General features: G+C 47.6%; 1 pseudogene; it reads left to right on the plus strand.

Annotated features, from left to right (window-relative positions):
• Nucleotides 1-3780: 3780 nt before the first annotated feature.
• On the plus strand, nucleotides 3781-4981 carry LOC138851164 (S-antigen protein-like; annotated as a pseudogene).
• The last annotated feature ends 14197 nt before the right edge of the window (nucleotides 4982-19178 follow it).

Below are 19178 nucleotides of genomic sequence, written 5' to 3' on the forward strand. Positions count from 1 at the left end.
CCTCCGAGGGTAAGACATGACCTTCCTCCGAGGGTAAGACATGACCTTCCTCCGAGGGTAAGACATGACCTTCCTCCGAGGGTAAGACATGACCTTCCTCCGAGGGTAAGACATGACCTTCCTCCGAGGGTAAGACATGACCTTCCTCCGAGGGTAAGACATGACCCTCCTCCGAGGGTAAGACATGACCTTCCTCCGAGGGTAAGACATGACCTTCCTCCGAGGGTAAGACATGACCTTCCTCCGAGGGTAAGACATGACCTTCTTCCGAGGGTAAGACATGACCTTCATCCGAGGGTAAGACATGATCTTCCGCCGAAGGTAAGACATGACCCTCCTCCGAGGGTAAGACATGACCTTCCTCCGAGGGTAAGACATGACCTTCCTCCGAGGGTAAGACATGACCTTCCTCCGAGGGTAAGACATGACCCTCCTCCGAGGGTAAGACATGACTTTCATCCGAGGGTAAGACATGATCTTCCGCCGAAGGTAAGACATGACCCTCCTCCGAGGTTAAGACATGACCTTCCTGCGAGGGTAAGACATGACCTTCCTCCTAGGGTTAGATATGACCTCCCTATGAGGGTAAGACATGACCTCCCTCTGACAGTAAGGCATGACCTGAGGGTTAGACATGACCTCCCTCTGAGAGTAAGACATAACCTCCCTCTAAGGGTAGGACATAACCTGACGGTAAGACATGACCTCCCTCTGAGGGTAAGACATGACCTCCCTCTGAGGGTAAGACATGACCTCCCTCTGAGGGTAAGACATGACCTCCCTCTGAGGGTAAGACATGACCTCCCTCTGAGGGTAAGACATGACCTCCCTCTGAGGGTAAGACATAACCTCCCTCTGAGGGTAAGACATGACCTCCCTCTGAGGGTAAGACATGACCTCCCTCTGAGGGTAAGACATGACCTCCCTCTGAGGGTAGGACATAACCTCCCTCTGAGGGTAAGACATAACCTCCCTCTGAGGGTAGGACATGACCTCCCTCTGAGGGTAGGACATGACCTCCCTCTGAGAGTAAGACATAACCTCCCTCTGAGGGTAAGACATAACCTCCCTCTGAGGGTAGGACATGACCTCCCTCTGAGAGTAAGACATAACCTCCCTCTGAGGGTAAGACATAACCTCCCTCTGAGGGTAAGACATGACCTCCCTCTGAGGGTAGGACATGACCTCCCTCTGAGGGTAAGACATAACCTCCCTCTGAGAGTAAGACATAACCTCCCTCTGAGAGTAAGACATAACCTCCCTCTGAGGGTAAGACATAACCTCCCTCTGAGGGTAAGACATAACCTCCCTCTGAGGGTAAGACATAACCTCCCTCTGAGGGTAAGACATAACCTCCCTCTGAGGGTAAGACATGACCTCCCTCTGAGGGTAAGACATAACCTCCCTCTGAGGGTAAGACATAACCTCCCTCTGAGGGTAAGACATAACCTCCCTCTGAGGGTAAGACATAACCTCCCTCTGAGGGTAAGACATAACCTCCCTCTGAGGGTAAGACATAACCTCCCTCTGAGGGTAAGACATAACCTCCCTCTGAGGGTAAGACATAACCTCCCTCTGAGGGTAAGACATAACCTCCCTCTGAGGGTAAGACATAACCTCCCTCTGAGGGTAAGACATAACCTCCCTCTGAGGGTAAGACATAACCTCCCTCTGAGAGTAAGACATAACCTCCCTCTGAGGGTAAGACATGACCTCCCTCTGAGGGTAGGACATGACCTCCCTCTGAGAGTAAGACATAACCTCCCTCTGAGGGTAAGACATAACCTCCCTCTGAGGGTAAGACATGACCTCCCTCTGAGGGTAGGACATGACCTCCCTCTGAGAGTAAGACATAACCTCCCTCTGAGGGTAGGACATGACCTCCCTCTGAGAGTAAGACATAACCTCCCTCTGACGGTAAGACATGACCTCCCTCTGAGGGTAAGACATGACCTCCCTCTGAGGGTAGGACATGACCTCCCTCTGAGAGTAAGACATAACCTCCCTCTGAGGGTAGGACATAACCTGACGGTAAGACATGACCTCCCTCTGAGGGTAAGACATGACCTCCCTCTGAGGGTAGGACATGACCTGACGGTAAGACATAACCTCCCTCTGAGGGTAAGACATGACCTCCCTCTGAGGGTAAGACATGACCTCCCTCTGAGGGTAGGACATGACCTCCCTCTGAGAGTAAGACATAACCTCCCTCTGAGGGTAAGACATGACCTCCCTCTGAGGGTAAGACATGACCTCTCTCTGAGGGTAAGACATAACCTCCCTCTGAGGGTAAGACATAACCTGACGGTAAGACATGACCTCCCTTTGAGGGTAAGACATAACCTCCCTCTGAGGGTAAGACATGACCTGACGGTAAGACATAACCTCCCTCTGAGGGTAAGACATGACCTCCCTCTGAGGGTAGGACATGACCTCCCTCTGAGGGTAAGACATAACCTCCCTCTGAGGGTAAGACATAACCTCCCTCTGAGGGTAAGACATAACCTCCCTCTGAGAGTAAGACATAACCTCCCTCTGAGGGTAAGACATAACCTCCCTCTGAGGGTAAGACATAACCTCCCTCTGAGAGTAAGACATAACCTCCCTCTGAGAGTAAGACATAACCTCCCTCTGAGAGTAAGACATAACCTCCCTCTGAGAGTAAGACATAACCTCCCTCTGAGAGTAAGACATAACCTCCCTCTGAGGGTAAGACATGACCTCCCTCTGAGGGTAGGACATGACCTCCCTCTGAGAGTAAGACATAACCTCCCTCTGAGGGTAAGACATGACCTCCCTCTGAGGGTAGGACATAACCTCCCTCTGAGGGTAAGACATAACCTCCCTCTGAGGGTAAGACATAACCTCCCTCTGAGAGTAAGACATAACCTCCCTCTGAGGGTAGGACATAACCTCCCTCTGAGAGTAAGACATAACCTCCCTCTGAGGGTAAGACATAACCTCCCTCTGAGAGTAAGACATAACCTCCCTCTGAGGGTAGGACATAACCTCCCTCTGAGGGTAAGACATAACCTCCCTCTGAGGGTAAGACATAACCTCCCTCTGAGGGTAAGACATGACCTCCCTCTGAGAGTAAGACATAACCTCCCTCTGAGAGTAAGACATAACCTCCCTCTGAGAGTAAGACATAACCTCCCTCTGAGAGTAAGACATGACCTCCCTCTGAGGGTAGGACATGACCTCCCTCTGAGAGTAAGACATAACCTCCCTCTGAGGGTAAGACATAACCTCCCTCTGAGGGTAAGACATAACCTCCCTCTGAGGGTAAGACATAACCTCCCTCTGAGGGTAAGACATAACCTCCCTCTGAGGGTAAGACATGACCTCCCTCTGAGGGTAAGACATGAACTGAAAGTAAGACATGACCTCCCTCTGAGGGCTCATGACAGGGCGCTGGCAGTGTTCATGACAGGGCGCTGGCAGGGCTCATGACAGGGCGCTGGCTGGGATCATGATAGGGCGCATGGCAAAGCTCATGGCAGGGCGCATGGCAGGGCTCATGGCAGAGCGCATGGCAGGGCTCATGGCAGGGCGCATGGCAAGGCGCATGGCAGGGCTCATGGCAGGGCGCATGGCAAGGCGCATGGCAGGGCTCATGGCAAGGCGCATGGCAGGGCTCATGGCAGGGCGCATGGCAGGGCTCATGACAGGGCGCTGGCAGGGCTCATGACAGGGCGCTAGCAGGGCTCATGGCAGGGTCCATGACAGGGCGCTGGCAGGGTTCATGACAGGGCGCTGGCAGGGCTCATGACAGGGCGCATGGCAGGGCTCATGGCAGGGCGCATGGCAGGGTTCATGACAGGGCGCATGGCAGGGCACACGACAGGGCGCATGGGAGGGTCTTCGCAGCTCCTGGTGTTGACCATTGCGCTTTTTCAGTCTCATTTAGGAACATTCACACGGCAGGAAGGAGAGTGACGAGGCAGCTACCTGAGTGCACCACCTCACAACGTGACTTCCTGAAGTCTAAGCCAGGGACAAGTAAGACAGGAAAAAGTAAGCCAGGGACAAGTAAGACAGGAAAAAGTAAGCCAGGGACAAGTAAGACAGGAAAAAGTAAGCCAGGGACAAGTAAGACAGGAAAAAGTAAGCCAGGGACAAGCAAGACAGGAAAAAGTAAGCCAGGGACAAGTAAGACAGGAAAAAGTAAGCCAGGGACAAGCAAGACAGGAAAAAGTAAGCCAGGGACAAGTAAGACAGGAAAAAGTAAGCCAGGGACAAGTAAGACAGGAAAAAGTAAGCCAGGGACAAGTAAGACAGGAAAAAGTAAGCCAGGGACAAGTAAGACAGGAAAAAGTAAGCCAGGGACAAGCAAGACAGGAAAAAGTAAGCCAGGGACAAGTAAGACAGGAAAAGTAAGCCAGGGACAAGTAAGACAGAAAAAAAGTAAGCCAGGGACAAGTAAGACAGGAAAAAGTAAGCCAGGGACAAGTAAGACAGGAAAAAGTAAGCCAGGGACAAGTAAGACAGGAAAAAGTAAGCCAGGGACAAGTAAGACAGGAAAAAGTAAGCCAGGGACAAGTAAGACAGGAAAAAGTAAGCCAGGGACAAGTAAGACAGGAAAAAGTAAGCCAGGGACAAGACAGGAAAAGTAAGCCAGGGACAAGTAAGACAGAAAAAAAGTAAGCCAGGGACAAGTAAGACAGGAAAAAGTAAGCCAGGGACAAGTAAGACAGGAAAAAGTAAGCCAGGGACAAGTAAGACAGGAAAAAAGTAAGCCAGGGACAAGTAAGACAGTAAAAAGTAAGCCAGGGACAAGTAAGACAGGAAAAAAGTAAGCCAGGGACAAGTAAGACAGGAAAAAGTAAGCCAGGGACAAGTAAGACAGGAAAAAGTAAGCCAGGGACAAGTAAGACAGGAAAAAAATAAGCCAGGGACAAGTAAGACAGGAAAAAGTAAGCCAGGGACAAGTAAAACAGGAAAAAGTAAGCCAGGGACAAGTAAGACAGGAAAAAAGTAAGCCAGGGACAAGTAAGACAGGAAAAAGTAAGCCAGGGACAAGACAGGAAAAAGTAAGCCAGGGACAAGTAAGACAGGAAAAAAATAAGCCAGGGACAAGACAGGAAAAAGTAAGCCAGGGACAAGTAAGACAGGAAAAAAGTAAGCCAGGGACAAGTATGACAGGAAAAAGTAAGCCAGGGATAAATAAACCAGGAAAAAGTAAGTCAGGGATAAGTAAGACAGGAAAAAGTAAGCCAGGGACAAGTAAGACAGGAAGAAGTAAGCCAGGGACAAGTAAGACAGGAAAAAGTAAGCCAGGGACAAGTAAGCCAGGAAAAAGTAAGCCAGGGACAAGCCAGAAAAAAGTAAACCAGGGACAAGTAAGCCAGGGACAAGCAAGCCAGGGACAAGTAAGCCAGGGACAAGTAAGCAAGGGACAAGTAAGCAAGGAACAAGTAAGCCAGGAACAAGTATGCCAGGGACAAGTAACCCAGGGACAATTAAGCAAGGGACAAGTAAGCCAGGGACAAGTAAGCAAGGGACAAGTAAGCAAGGGACAGGCCAGGGAAAAGTAAGCCAGGGACAATTAAGCAAGGGACAATTAAGCAAGGGACAAGTAAGCCAGGGACAATTAAACAAGGGACAAGTAAGCCAGGGACAAGTAAGCAAGGAACAAGTATGCCAGGGAAAAGTAAGCCAGGGGCAATTAAGCAAGGGACAAGTAAGCAAGGGACAAGTAAGCCAGGGACAAGTATACCAAGAACAAGTAAGCCAGGGACAAGTAAGTCAGGGGCAAGTAAGCCAGGGACAAAAGCCAGGGACAAGTAAGCCAGGAAAAAGTAAACCAGGGACAAGTAAGCCAGGGACAAGTAAGCCAGAGACAAATAAGCCAGGAACAAGCAAGCCAGGGACAAGTAAGCCAGGGACAAGTACGCCAGGAACAAATAAGCCAGGAACAAGCAAGCCAGGAAAAGTAAGCCAGGGACAAGTAAGCCAGGAACAAATAAGCCAGGAACAAGCAAGCCAGGGACAAGTAAACAAGGGACAAATAAGACAAGGACAAGTAAGCCAGGGACAAGTAAGCCAAGGACAAGTACGCCAGGAACAAGTAAGCCAGGGACAAATAAGCCAGGAACAAGCAAGCTAGGGACAAATAAGCCAGGGACAAGTCAGCCAGGTACAAGTCAGGCAGGGACACATGAGCAAGGGACAAGTAAGCCAGAGACAAGTAAGCCAGAGACAAGTAAGCCAGGGACAAGTAAGCCAGGGGCAAGTAAGCCAAGGGCAAGTAAGCCAAGGGCAAGTAAGCCAGGGACAGTAAGCTAGGGACAAGTAAGCCAGGGACAAGTAAGCCAGGGGCAAGTAAGCCAAGGGCAAGTAAGCCAGGGACAGTAAGCCAGGGACAAGTAAGCCAGGAACAAGTAAGCAAGGGACAAGAAAGCCAGGAACAAGTAAGTCAGGGACAAGTAAGCCAGGAACAAGTAAGCCAGGGACAAGTAAGCCAGGAACAAGTAAGCCAGGGACAAGTAAGCCAGACACATGACACATGAGCCAGAGACAAGTAAGCCAGGGACAAGTAAGCCAGAGCCAACAAGTAAGCAAGGGCAAGTAAGCCAGGGACAGAGGGACAAGTAAGCCAGGGACAAGTAAGCCAGGGGCAAGTAAGCCAAGGGCAAGTAAGCCAGGGACAGTAAGCCAGGGACAAGTAAGCCAGGAACAAGTAAGCAAGGGACAAGAAAGCCAGGAACAAGTAAGTCAGGGACAAGTAAGCCAGGAACAAGTAAGCCAGGGACAAGTAAGCCAGGAACAAGTAAGCCAGGGACAAGTAAGCCAGTGACACATGAGCAAGGGACAAGTAAGCCAGAGACAAGTAAGCCAGAGACAAGTAAGCCAGGGACAAGTAAGCCAGGGGCAAGTAAGCCAAGGGCAAGTAAGCCAGGGACAGTAAGCCAGGGACAAGTAAGCCAGGAACAAGTAAGCAAGGGACAAGAAAGCCAGGAACAAGTAAGTCAGGGACAAGTAAGCCAGGAACAAGTAAGCCAGGGACAAGTAAGCCAGTGACAAGTAAGCCCGGAACAAGTAAGTCTGGGACAAGTAAGCCAGGGACAGGTAAGCCAGGAACAAGTAAGCTAGCTACAAGCCAGGGACAAGTAAGCCAGGGACAAGCCAGGGACAAGTAAGATAGGGACAAGTAAGCACTAAGCCAGGGACAAGTAAGCCGGAAACAAGTAAGCCAGGGGCAAGTAAGCCAGGGACAAGTTAGTCAGGGACAAAGCATGGAGCAAGTAAGCACTAAGCCAGGAACAAGCACTAAGACAGGGACAAGTAAGCACTAAGCCAGGAACAAGTAAGCACTAAGCCAGGAACAAGTAAGCACTAAGCCAGGAACAAGTAAGCACTAAGCCAGGAACAAGTAAGCACTAAGCCGGGAAAAAGTAAGTACTAAGCCAGGAACAAGTAAGCACTAAGCCAGGAACAAGTAAGCACTAAGCCAGGAACAAGTAAGCACTAAGCCAGGAACAAGTAAGCACTAAGCCAGGAACAAGTAAGTACTAAGCCAGGAACAAGTAAGCACTAAGCCAGGAACAAGTAAGCATTAAGCCAGGAACAAGCAAGCACTAAGCCAGGAACAAGTAAGCACTAAGCCAGGAACAAGTAAGCACTAAGCCAGAAACAAGTAAGCACTAAGCCAGAAATAAGTAAGCACTAAGCCAGGAACAAGTAAGCACTAAATCAGGGACAAGTAAGCACTAAGCAAGGGACTAGTAAGCACTAAGCCAGGAACAAGTAAGCACTAAGCCAGGAACAAGTAAGCACTAAGCCAGGAACAAGTAAGCACTAAGCCAGGAACAAGTAAGCACTAAGCCAGGAACAAGTAAGTACTAAGCCAGGAACAAGTAAGCACTAAGCCAGGAACAAGTAAGCACTAAGCCAGGAACAAGTAAGCACTAAGCCAGGAACAAGTAAGCACTAAGCCAGAAACAAGTAAGCACTAAGCCAGGAACAAGTAAGCACTAAGCCAGGAACAAGTAAGCACTAAGCCAGGAACAAGTAAGCACTAAGCCAGGGACAAGTAAGCACTAAGCCAGGGACAAGTAAGCACTAGGCCAGGAACAAGTAAGCACTAAGCCAGGAACAAGTAAGCACTAAGCCAGGAACAAGTACTAAGCCAGGAACAAGTAAGCACTAAGCCAGGAACAAGTAAGCACTAAGCCAGGAACAAGTAAGCACTAAGCCAGGAACAAGTAAGCACTAAGCCAGGAACAAGTAAGCACTAAGCTAGAAACAAGTAAGCACTAAGCCAGAAATAAGTAAGCACTAAGCCAGGAACAAGTAAGCACTAAACCAGGGACAAGTAAGCACTAAGCCAGGGACAAGTAAGCACTAAGCCAGGAACAAGTAAGCACTAAGCCAGGAACAAGTAAGCACTAAGCCAGGAACAAGTAAGCACTAAGCCAGGAACAAGTAAGCACTAAGCCAGGAACAAGTAAGCAATAAGCCAGGGACAAGTAAGCACTAAGCCAGGAACAAGTAAACACTAAGCCAGGAACAAGTAAGCACTAAGCCAGGAACAAGTAAGCACTAAGCCAGGAGCAAGTAAGCACTAAGCCAGGAACAAGTAAGCACTAAGCCAGGAACAAGTAAGCACTAAGCCAGGAACAAGTAAGCACTAAGCCAGGGACAAGTAAGCACTAAGCCAGGAACAAGTAAGCACTAAGCCAGGAACAAGTAAGCACTAAGCCAGGAACAAGTAAGCACTAAGCCAGGAACAAGTAAGCGCTAAGCCAGGAACAAGTAAGCACTAAGCCAGGAACAAGTAAGCAATACGCCAGGGACAAGTAAGCACTAAGCCAGGAACAAGTAAACACTAAGCCAGGAACAAGTAAGCACTAAGCCAGGAACAAGTAAGCACTAAGCCAGGAACAAGTACTAAGCCAGGAACAAGTAAGCACTAAGCCAGGAACAAGTAAGTACTAAGCCAGGAACAAGTAAGCACTAAGCCAGGAACAAGTAAGCACTAAGCCAGGAACAAGTAAACACTAATCCAGGGACAAGTAAGTACTAAGCCAGGGACAAGTAAGCACTAAGCCAGGGACAAGTAAGCACTAAGCCAGGAACAAGCACTAAGCCAGGAACAAGTAAGCACTAAGCCAGGAACAAGTAAGCACTAAGCCAGGAACAAGCACTAAGCCAGGGACAAGTAAGCACTAAGCCTGGAACAAGTAAGCACTAAGCCAGGAACAAGTAAGCACTAAGCCAGGAACAAGTAAGCACTAAACCAGGAACAAGTAAGCACTAAGCCAGGAACAAGTAAGCACTAAGCCAGGAACAAGTAAGCACTAAGCCAGGAACAAGTAAACACTAAGCCAGGAACAAGTAAGCACTAAGCCAGGAACAAGTAAGCACTAAGCCAGGAACAAGTAAGCACTAAGCCAGGAACAAGTAAGCACTAAGCCAGGAACAAGTAAGCACTAAGCCAGGAACAAGTAAGCACTAAGCCAGGGACAAGTAAGCACTAAGCCAGGAACAAGTAAGCACTAAGCCAGGAACAAGTAAGCACTAAGCCAGGAACAAGCACTAAGCCAGGAACAAGTAAGCACTAAGCCAAGAACAAGTAAGCACTAAGCCAGGAACAAGTAAGCACTAAGCCAGGAACAAGTAAGCACTAAGTCAGGAACAAGTAAGCACTAAGCCAGGAACAAGTACTAAGCCAGGAACAAGTAAGCACTAAGCCAGGAACAAGTAAGCACTAAGCCAGGAACAAGTAAGCACTAAGCCAGGAACAAGTAAGCACTAAGCCAGGAACAAGTAAACACTAAGCCAGGAACAAGTAAGCACAAAGCTAGGAACAAGTAAGCACTAAGCCAGGAACAAGTAAGCACAAAGCTAGGAACAAGTAAGCACTAAGCCAGGAACAAGTAAGCACTAAGCCAGGAACAAGTAAACACTAAGCCAGGAACAAGTAAGCACAAAGCTAGGAACAAGTAAGCACTAAGCCAGGAACAAGTAAGCGCTAAGCCAGGAACAAGTAAGCACTAAGCCAGGAACAAGTAAGCACTAAGCCAGGAACAAGTAAGCACTAAGCCAGGAACAAGTAAGCACTAAGCCAGGAACAAGTAAGCACTAAGCCAGGAACAAGTAAGCACTAAGCCAGGATCAAGTAAGCACTAAACCAGGAACAAGTATGCACTAAGCCAGGAACAAGTAAGCACTAAGCCAGGAACAAGTAAGCACTAAACCAGGAACAAGTAAGCACTAAGCCAGGAACAAGTAAGCACTAAGCCAGGAACAAGTAAGCACTAAGCCAGGAACAAGTAAGCACTAAGCCAGGAACAAGTAAGCACTAAGCCAGGAACAAGTAAGCACTAAGCCAGGGACAAGTAAGCACTAAGCCAGGAACAAGTAAGCACTAAGCCAGGAACAAGTAAGCACTAAGTCAGGAACAAGTAAGCACTAAGCCAGGAACAAGTAAGCACTAAGCCAGGAACAAGTAAGCACTAAGCCAGGAACAAGTAAACACTAAGCCAGGAACAAGTAAGCACTAAGCCAGGAACAAGTAAACACTAAGCCAGGAACAAGTAAGCACTAAGCCAGGAACAAGTAAGCACTAAGCCAGGAACAAGTAAGCACTAAGCCAGGAACAAGTAAGCACTAAGCCAGGAACAAGTAAGCACTAAGCCAGGAACAAGTAAGCACTAAGCCAGGAACAAGTAAGCACTAAGCCAGGGACAAGTAAGCACTAAGCCAGGAACAAGTAAGCACTAAGCCAGGAACAAGTAAGCACTAAGCCAGGAACAAGTAAGCACTAAGCCAGGAACAAGTAAGCACTAAGCCAGGAACAAGTAAGCACTAAGCCAGGGACAAGTAAGCACTAAGCCAGGAACAAGTAAGCACTAAGCCAGGAACAAGTAAGCACTAAGCCAGGAACAAGTAAGCACTAAGCCAGGAACAAGTAAGCACTAAGCCAGGAACAAGTAAGCACTAAGCCAGGAACAAGTAAGCACTAAGCCAGGAACAAGTAAGCACTAAGCCAGGGACATCAAAAAAATCTCTTGAAGATAAGTTTAAGGTGAATGTATGAGAGAAGCTTAGTCTCTCTGACTCACCTGACTCACCTGAGGGACAGACACAGGTGAAGGAGAGTCCAGGGCCGTCAAGACAGAGACCACCGTGGTAACACTGACTCACCTGAGGGACAGACACAGGTGAAGGAGAGTCCAGGGCCGTCAAGACAGAGACCACCGTGGTAACACTGAGGTTCACTGCTGCTCCACAAGGAGGTAGAGTTACACACACTCATGTCAACCTCACAGTTGAGACCTGCACCAAGTTACACACGTTAATGTAACGGTATTGTATGACTGCAATAATTCTATAATACTGTATGACTATAACAATACTGTATGAGCTACAGTGTCAACACTCCTGGTGTATGGCTACATTAGTGTGTATGACAACTGTGTTTAACAGTCTCTCCCCTTCCTCGGCATATGTTATATATATACAACGCGTCGGCCGTCTCCCACCAAGGCAGGGTGACCCAAAAAGAAAGAAAAGACTTTCATTGTTCAACACTTTCAGCATCACTCATTCATATTCACTGTCTTTGCAGAGGCGCGCAGGTACAACAGTTTAGATGTCCCTCCGAAGAGCCAATATCCTAAACCCCTCCTTTAAAGTGCAGGCATTGTACTTCCCACCTCCAGGACTCAAGTCTGGCTAATCGGTTTCCCTGAATCCCTTAACAAATATTATCCTGCTCACATTCCAACTGCTCGTCAGGTCCCAAGAACCATTCGTCTACATTCACTCCTATTTACCACACTCATACATGCCTGCTGAATGTCCAAGCCCCTTGCCCACAAAACCTCCTTTAACCCTTCTCTCCAACCTTTCCCAGGACGACCCCTACCCCGCCTTCCTTCCACTACACATTTATACGCACTTCGTCATTCTACTTGGCTTCATCCTTTCTAAGTGACCGAGCCACCTCAACAACCCTTCTTCAGCCCTCTGAATAATACATAATATGTATATATATATATATATATATATATATATATATATATATATATATATATATATATATATATATATATATATATATATATATATATATATATATGTTGGAGAAATGAGTAGTAAGTCCAAGCAGGTGGTGGCTCACCTGAGTAACCTGTGGGACAGGTACACACGTAGTGGTCCAGCAGGTCATGACAGGTGCCGTTGTTCTGACAGGGGTTACTGAGGCACTCGTTGATCTCCGCCTCGCAGAAGTCACCTGCCAGGAGACACCAGCAGTGTGGAGGTGAAACACAGGTGAACTCAAGCTATCACAGAGGTAAACACGAAGGTGATACAGAGGTACACATAGGAATGCCTGAGGTGAATCACTGTGACACTTGTCAAGTGTTCTCTAATTCTGAAAAGCAGCAAGTGGTGAACTATACGGCAGTATAGTTCATCACTTACTGCACTATACTGCATATTATACCCTTGGGTATAATTATATATTTAAGAAATATTCAGGCAACTCTGTTTCACGTAATATTATATTGAGAACTTTATTAATAGCTAAAATGAAGATGGTTCTTTATATATTATTGTCTGGTGTCACTTGGATAAGAAAATTGTTGTCGATAATTATTGTAAATATTATTATTATATGTTGTTAGGTATATAGGGAAATTCATGTTTGCTGATAATTGTGCAACTGTTCTGAAGAACCAGGTTAATTGACGGTTAATTACTGCTGGCTTACCTAGGTCACCTGACCGACCTCATGTGGTGTTTACCGTCACCGTGGTAAGTTAGTACGTTCAGGCCCTCAACCACCAACACTGTGGTAAGTTAGTACGTTCAGGCCCTCAACCGCCAACACTGTGGCAAGGTAGTAGGTTCAGGCCCTCAACAACCAACACAGTGGTAAGGTAATAGGTTCAGGCCCTCAACCGCCAACACTGTGGCAAGGTAGTAGGTTCATGCCCTCAACCACCAACACTGTGGTAAGAACATAAGAACATAAGAACGAAGGAACACTGCAGAAGGCCTACTGGCCCATGCGAGGCAGGTCCAAGTCTCCTACCGGCTTAAGCCAAAGCACCCAACCTAGTCAGGTCAGGTCACATTGACTTAAGGGAGGAACACGGCAACCGACCTGTTAGCACAAGCTATCAGGTCTAACTCACACCCACCCACATCTACTCATGTATTTATCCAACCTATTTTTAAAGCTACACAACGTTCTGGCCTCTATAACGGTACTTGGGAGTTTGTTCCACTCATCCACAACTCTATTACCAAACCAGTACTTTCCTATATCCTTCCTGAATCTGAATTTTTCCAACTTAAAACCATTGCTGCGAGTCCTGTCTAGGCTAGATATTTTCAGCACACTATTTACATCCCCTTTATTTATTCCTGTCTTCCATTTATACACCTCAATCATATCCCCCCTAATTCTACGTCTTTCTAGAGAGTGCAGTTTCAGGGCCCTTAGTCTATCCTCATAGGGAAGGTTTCTGATACATGGGATCATCTTTGTCATCCTCTTTTGTACATTTTCCAGAGAATTTATATCCATTCTGTAATACGGTGACCAAAACTGTGCAGCATAATCTAAATGAGGCCTAACCAAGGATGTATAGAGTTGAAGAACAACCTGAGGACTCCTATTATTTATGCTTCTTGATATGAAGCCAAGGATTCTATTAGCTTTATTGCGAACACTTATGCACTGTTGTCTTGGTTTCAGATTACTGCTAACCAGAACTCCTAAATCTTTTTCGCAATCCGTAATATTAAGATCTACATTATTTAGTTTATATGTGGCATGGTTATTGTCCTGTCCAACATTTAGAACTTTGCATTTGTCTATATTAAACTGCATCTGCCACTTCTCCGACCACTGCATCAGTCTATTCAAATCTTCCTGGAGTGCTCGAATGTCCTCGTCAGAATGAATTCGACGGCCTATTTTGGTGTCATCGGCAAACTTGCCGATGTCGCTCTTTATGCCCTCATCTATGTCGTTTATGTAGATTGTGAACAGCAGGGGGCCCAACACTGACCCCTGTGGAACACCGCTCGTGACGCTTCCCCACTCTGATTTCTCCCCATTTATACAAACTCTCTGCTGCCTATTTGTCAACCATGCCTCTATCCAGGAAAAAATTTCTCCTCCTATTCCATGTGCTTTAATTTTCCTCAATAGTCTCTGATGTGGGACCCTGTCAAAAGCCTTACTGAAGTCCATATACACAATATCATATTCATTACCATGATCTACCTCCTCAAATACCTTAGTGAAAAAATTTAATAAATTCGTAAGGCAGGAACGCCCCTTTGTAAAACCATGCTGAGATTCGTTGATTAATTTATGCTTTTCAAGATGGCTACGAACTGCCTCGGCAATTATTGATTCCATAAATTTTCCCACTATGGAGGTTAGGCTTATTGGTCTATAGTTCGAAGCTAAGGACCTGTCACCTGTTTTGAAAATAGGTATCACATTTGCCATTTTCCACTTATCTGGCACCATGCCAGTTTGTAGTGATATGTTGAAAAGATTAGCCAAAGGTGTGCTAAGCTCCTCTTTACATTCCTTTAGAACCCTTGCATACAGTTCATCAGGGCCTGGGGATTTGTTAGGTTTTAATTTATCTATTTGCCTAAGGACCATGTCACTTGTGACCCTAATAGTGCACAGTTTATTATCGTCCTGTTCTACATAATTTATCATTACTGGAATATCGCTGGTATCCTCCTGTGTAAAAACTGAGAGGAAGTATGTGTTAAAAATTCTACACATTTCCTTATCACTGTCAGTGAGCTGACCCGAGGAACTTTTGAGTGGGCCTATCTTGTCCCTGATCTTACTTCTGTATACCTGAAAGAATCCTTTTGGGTTAGTCTTCGATTCTTTTGCAACTTTAACCTCATAATCTCTTTTTGCTTTTCTAATTCCCTTTTTTATTTCTCTCTTTAACTGAATATATCGATTTCTTAATTGCGCCTCTCCTCTTTTGATTTGCCTATATATGCCTCTCTTTTGACCAATCAGATATTTTAATCTATTGTTCATCCATTTAGGATCATTTTTGTTTGATCTGATTTCCCTATTTGGAACATAATTTGACTGAGCAGCTAGAACTATGCCCTGGAAAGCATCATATCGGCAACCATCACCACCTACCTGACCCTTAGTCAGGTCATTCCAGTTCAGCCCACCTAAGTAATTTTTCAGTCCTATGAAATCAGCCAAGCGAAAGTCAGGGACGGAGACTTGATTGCCATTATTAGGGGAATTCCATGATATATTAAAACTGAGTGATTTGTGATCACTCTCCCCAAGCTCATCATTAACCTCAAGATTATTAATTAGTGTTTCCCTACTGGCAAGAACCAAGTCAAGGAGGTTATTTCCCCTAGTTGGCTCTGTCACAAACTGTTTTAAAAAACAATCCTGGATCGTATCAAGAAAGTCACCCGACTCTAAATTTCCTGTCAAATTGCTCCAGTCAATCTGTCTATAGTTGAAATCTCCCATTAGCACAACATTTTCGTATGTAGATGCCTTACGAATTTCGTCCCATAGAAGTTTACTGCACTCCCTATCAAGATTTGGGGCCCTGTAAATCACACCCAAAATTAGTTTTTCTCGGCCCTCGAGAAGCTGTAACCAAACAGATTCCGTGGCTGACGCTTCTAATTTAATATCTTGTCTAACACAACAATTTAAATTGTCTCTGACATACATCGCTACTCCACCACCTTTCCTGTTGACCCTGTCAGTGTGGAATAATTTATAGCCTTGTATGTGACATTCAGAGGGCATCTCTCTATCTTTCAGATTGAGCCAGGTCTCTGTTATAGCAATAATATCTATGTTTCCTGCACTTGCAATTAATCTTAGCTCATCTATCTTATTTCTAACACTCCTGCTATTAGTGTAGTAAACCTTAAGGGAGCTAGTCCCTTGCTGCCCTCTGCTGTCCCCCTTTGTTTGCTGGCCTGTTCTATTGTCTTTATTTATAACTTCATGCTGAATGCCTTTTATACATTTACTGTTTCCAACCCTAGTGTTGCAACCTGCTTGTTTCCCCCACACACCCATACCTCTATCTTCCATCAGTTTAAAATCATAGGCATTTCACCAATGGCCTTCTCAATCGAGTCTGCAAGTGCTACAACCCCTGCCCCAGAGAGATGTACCCCATCCCTTGCATACATATCATGTTTGCCATAAAAGTTGTTCCAGTTGTCAATGAATGGGATTGCAAGTTCCTTGCAGTATCTGTCTAGCCAGCAATTTACACCAATTGCCCTAGACAACCATTCATTTCCTACTCCCCTTCTAGGCAAGATGCTACATATGATTGGGATCCCTCCCTTAGACTTAATGAAATCTATAGCTGACCTGTACTTATCTAGCAGCTCTTCTCTCCTACCCTTCCCAATATCATTTCCACCAGCACTGAGACAGATAATGGGCTTGTTCCCATTACCTGACATGATATTATCCAGCCTGTTGACAATGTCCCCAACACCAGCTCCAGGGAAGCACACTCTATCTCTCATCTTCTTATTCCTATTACAAAAAGCACGGTCAATATATCTTACCTGAGAGTCACCAACCACAAGAATGCGCTTACCTTCATTAGCAGGGGCAGTAGTACCCTTACCTTCACTGGCCACTGAAGTACATTCATCCTGGAGAACAGAGAAGCGATTTCCTACCTTCAGCTCTTCACTCTTAACTTTCCTTACTCTGATGCGCCTCCCATTACTGTGAACAACTCGCCACTTGTAGCAGGTGCTGGGCTGCACCTCACTGCTGGTAGCCGTTGCTACCTCCCCAACTACAGCCTCCTCACAGCGAGAGACAGACTGCACCTCACTGCTAGAAGTCTCATTCCCCACAACTCCAGCCACCTCACACTCTCTCCCAGACCCATTGAGGTGGACCTTCAGCCTCCTAATCTCCTCCTGGAGAAGCAAGACCTCCTCCTTCAACTCTCCAACCTCAGTTTTTAAAACACTGCAGAAGCAAGCCATGCTTTGTAACCGTCCACGCTAATCCCCAAAGCAGCTCAGGGTCTGTGACCTCACCGCCAACACTGTGGTAAGGTAGTAGGTTCATGCCCTCAACCACCAACACTGTGGTAAGGTAGTAGGTTCAGGCCCTCAACCACCAACACTGTGGTAAGGTAGTAGGTTCAGGCCCTCAACCGCCAACACTGTGGCAAGGTAGTAGGTTCAGGCCCTCAACCACCAACACTGTGGCAAGGTAGTAGGTTCAGGCCCTCAACCACCAACACTGTGGCAAGGTAGTAGGTTCAGGCCCTCAACCACCAACACTGTGGTAAGGTAGTAGGTTCAGGCCCTCAACCACCAACACTGTGGCAAGGTAGTAGGTTCAGGCCCTCAACCACCAACACTGTGGCAAGGTAGTAGGTTCAGGCCCTCAACCGCCAACACTGTGGCAAGGTAGTAGGTTCAGGCCCTCAACCGCCAACACTGTGGCAAGGTAGTAGGTTCAGGCCCTCAACCACCAACACTGTGGCAAGGTACTAAGTTCAGGCCCTCAACCACCAACACTGTGGCAAGGTAGTAGGTTCAGGCCCTCAACCACCAACACTGTGGCAAGGTAGTAGGTTCAGGCCCTCAACCACCAACACTGTGGCAAGGTAGTAGGTTCAGGCCCTCAACCGCCAACACTGTGGTAAGGTAGTAGGTTCAGGCCCTCAACCGCCAACACTGTGGCAAGGTAGTAGGTTCAGGCCCTCAACCGCCAACACTGTGGCAAGGTAGTAGGTTCAGGCCCTCAACCGCCAACACTGTGGCAAGGTAGTAGGTTCAGGCCCTCAACCGCCAACACTGTGGTAAGGTAGTAGGTTCAGGCCCTCAACCGCCAACACTGTGGTAAGGTAGTAGGTTCAGGCCCTCAACCGCCAACACTGTGGCAAGGTAGTAGGTTCAGGCCCTCAACCGCCAACACTGTGGTAACGTAGCAGGTTCAGGCCCTCAACCGCCAACACTGTGGCAAGGTAGTAGGTTCAGGCCCTCAACCGCCAACACTGTGGCAAGGCAGTAGGTTCAGGCCCTCAACCGCCAACACTGTGGCAATGCAGTAGGTTCAGGCCCTCAACCGCCAACACTGTGGCAAGGCAGTAGGTTCAGGCCCTCAACCGCCAACACTGTGGCAAGGTAGTAGGTTCAGGCCCTCAACCGCCAACACTGTGGCAAGGCCGTAGGTTCAGGCCCTCAACCGCCAACACTGTGGCAAGGCAGTAGGTTCAGGCCCTGAACCGTCAACACTGTGGCAAGACAGTAGGTTCAGGCCCTCAACCGCCAACACTGTGGCAAGGCCGTAGGTTCAGGCCCTCAACCGCCAACACTGTGGCGAGGCAGTAGGTTCAGGCCCTCAACTGCCAACACTGTGGCAAGGTAGTAGGTTCAGGCCCTCAACCGCCAACACTGTGGCGAGGCAGTAGGTTCAGGCCCTCAACCGCCAACACTGTGGCAAGGTAGTAGGTTCAGGCCCTCAACCGCCAACACTGTGGCAAGGTAGTAGGTTCAGGCCCTCAACCGCCAACACTGTGGCGAGGCAGTAGGTTCAGGCCCTCAACTGCCAACACTGTGGCAAGGCAGTAGGTTCAGGCCCTCAACCGCCAACACTGTGGTAAGGCAGTAGGTTCAGGCCCTCAACCGCCAATACTGTGGCAAGGCAGTAGGTTCAGGCCCTCAACCGCCAACACTGTGGTAAGGCAGTAGGTTCAGGCCCTCAACCGCCAACACTGTGGCAAGGTAGTAGGTTCAGGCCCTCAACCGCCAACACTGTGGCGAGGCAGTAGGTTCAGGCCCTCAATCGCCAACACTGTGGCAAGGTAGTAGGTTCAGGCCCTCAACCGTCAACACTGTGGCAAGGTAGTAGGTTCAGGCCCTCAACCGCCAACACTGTGGCAAGGTAGTAGGTTCAGGCCCTCAACTGCCAACACTGTGGCAAGGTAGTAGGGTCAGGCCCTCAACCGCCAGCACTGTGACAAGGCAGTAGGTTCAGGCCCTCAACCGCCAACACTGTGGCGAGGCAGTAGGTTCAGGCCCTCAACCGCCAACACTGTGGCAAGGCAGTAGGTTCAGGCCCTCAACCGCCAACACTGTGGCAAGGCAGTAGGTTCAGGCCCTCAACCGCCAACACTGTGGCAAGGTAGTAG

Source organism: Cherax quadricarinatus, unplaced genomic scaffold (genome assembly GCF_038502225.1).
Source record: "Cherax quadricarinatus isolate ZL_2023a unplaced genomic scaffold, ASM3850222v1 Contig43, whole genome shotgun sequence".
NCBI classification, from domain to species: domain Eukaryota; kingdom Metazoa; phylum Arthropoda; class Malacostraca; order Decapoda; family Parastacidae; genus Cherax; species Cherax quadricarinatus.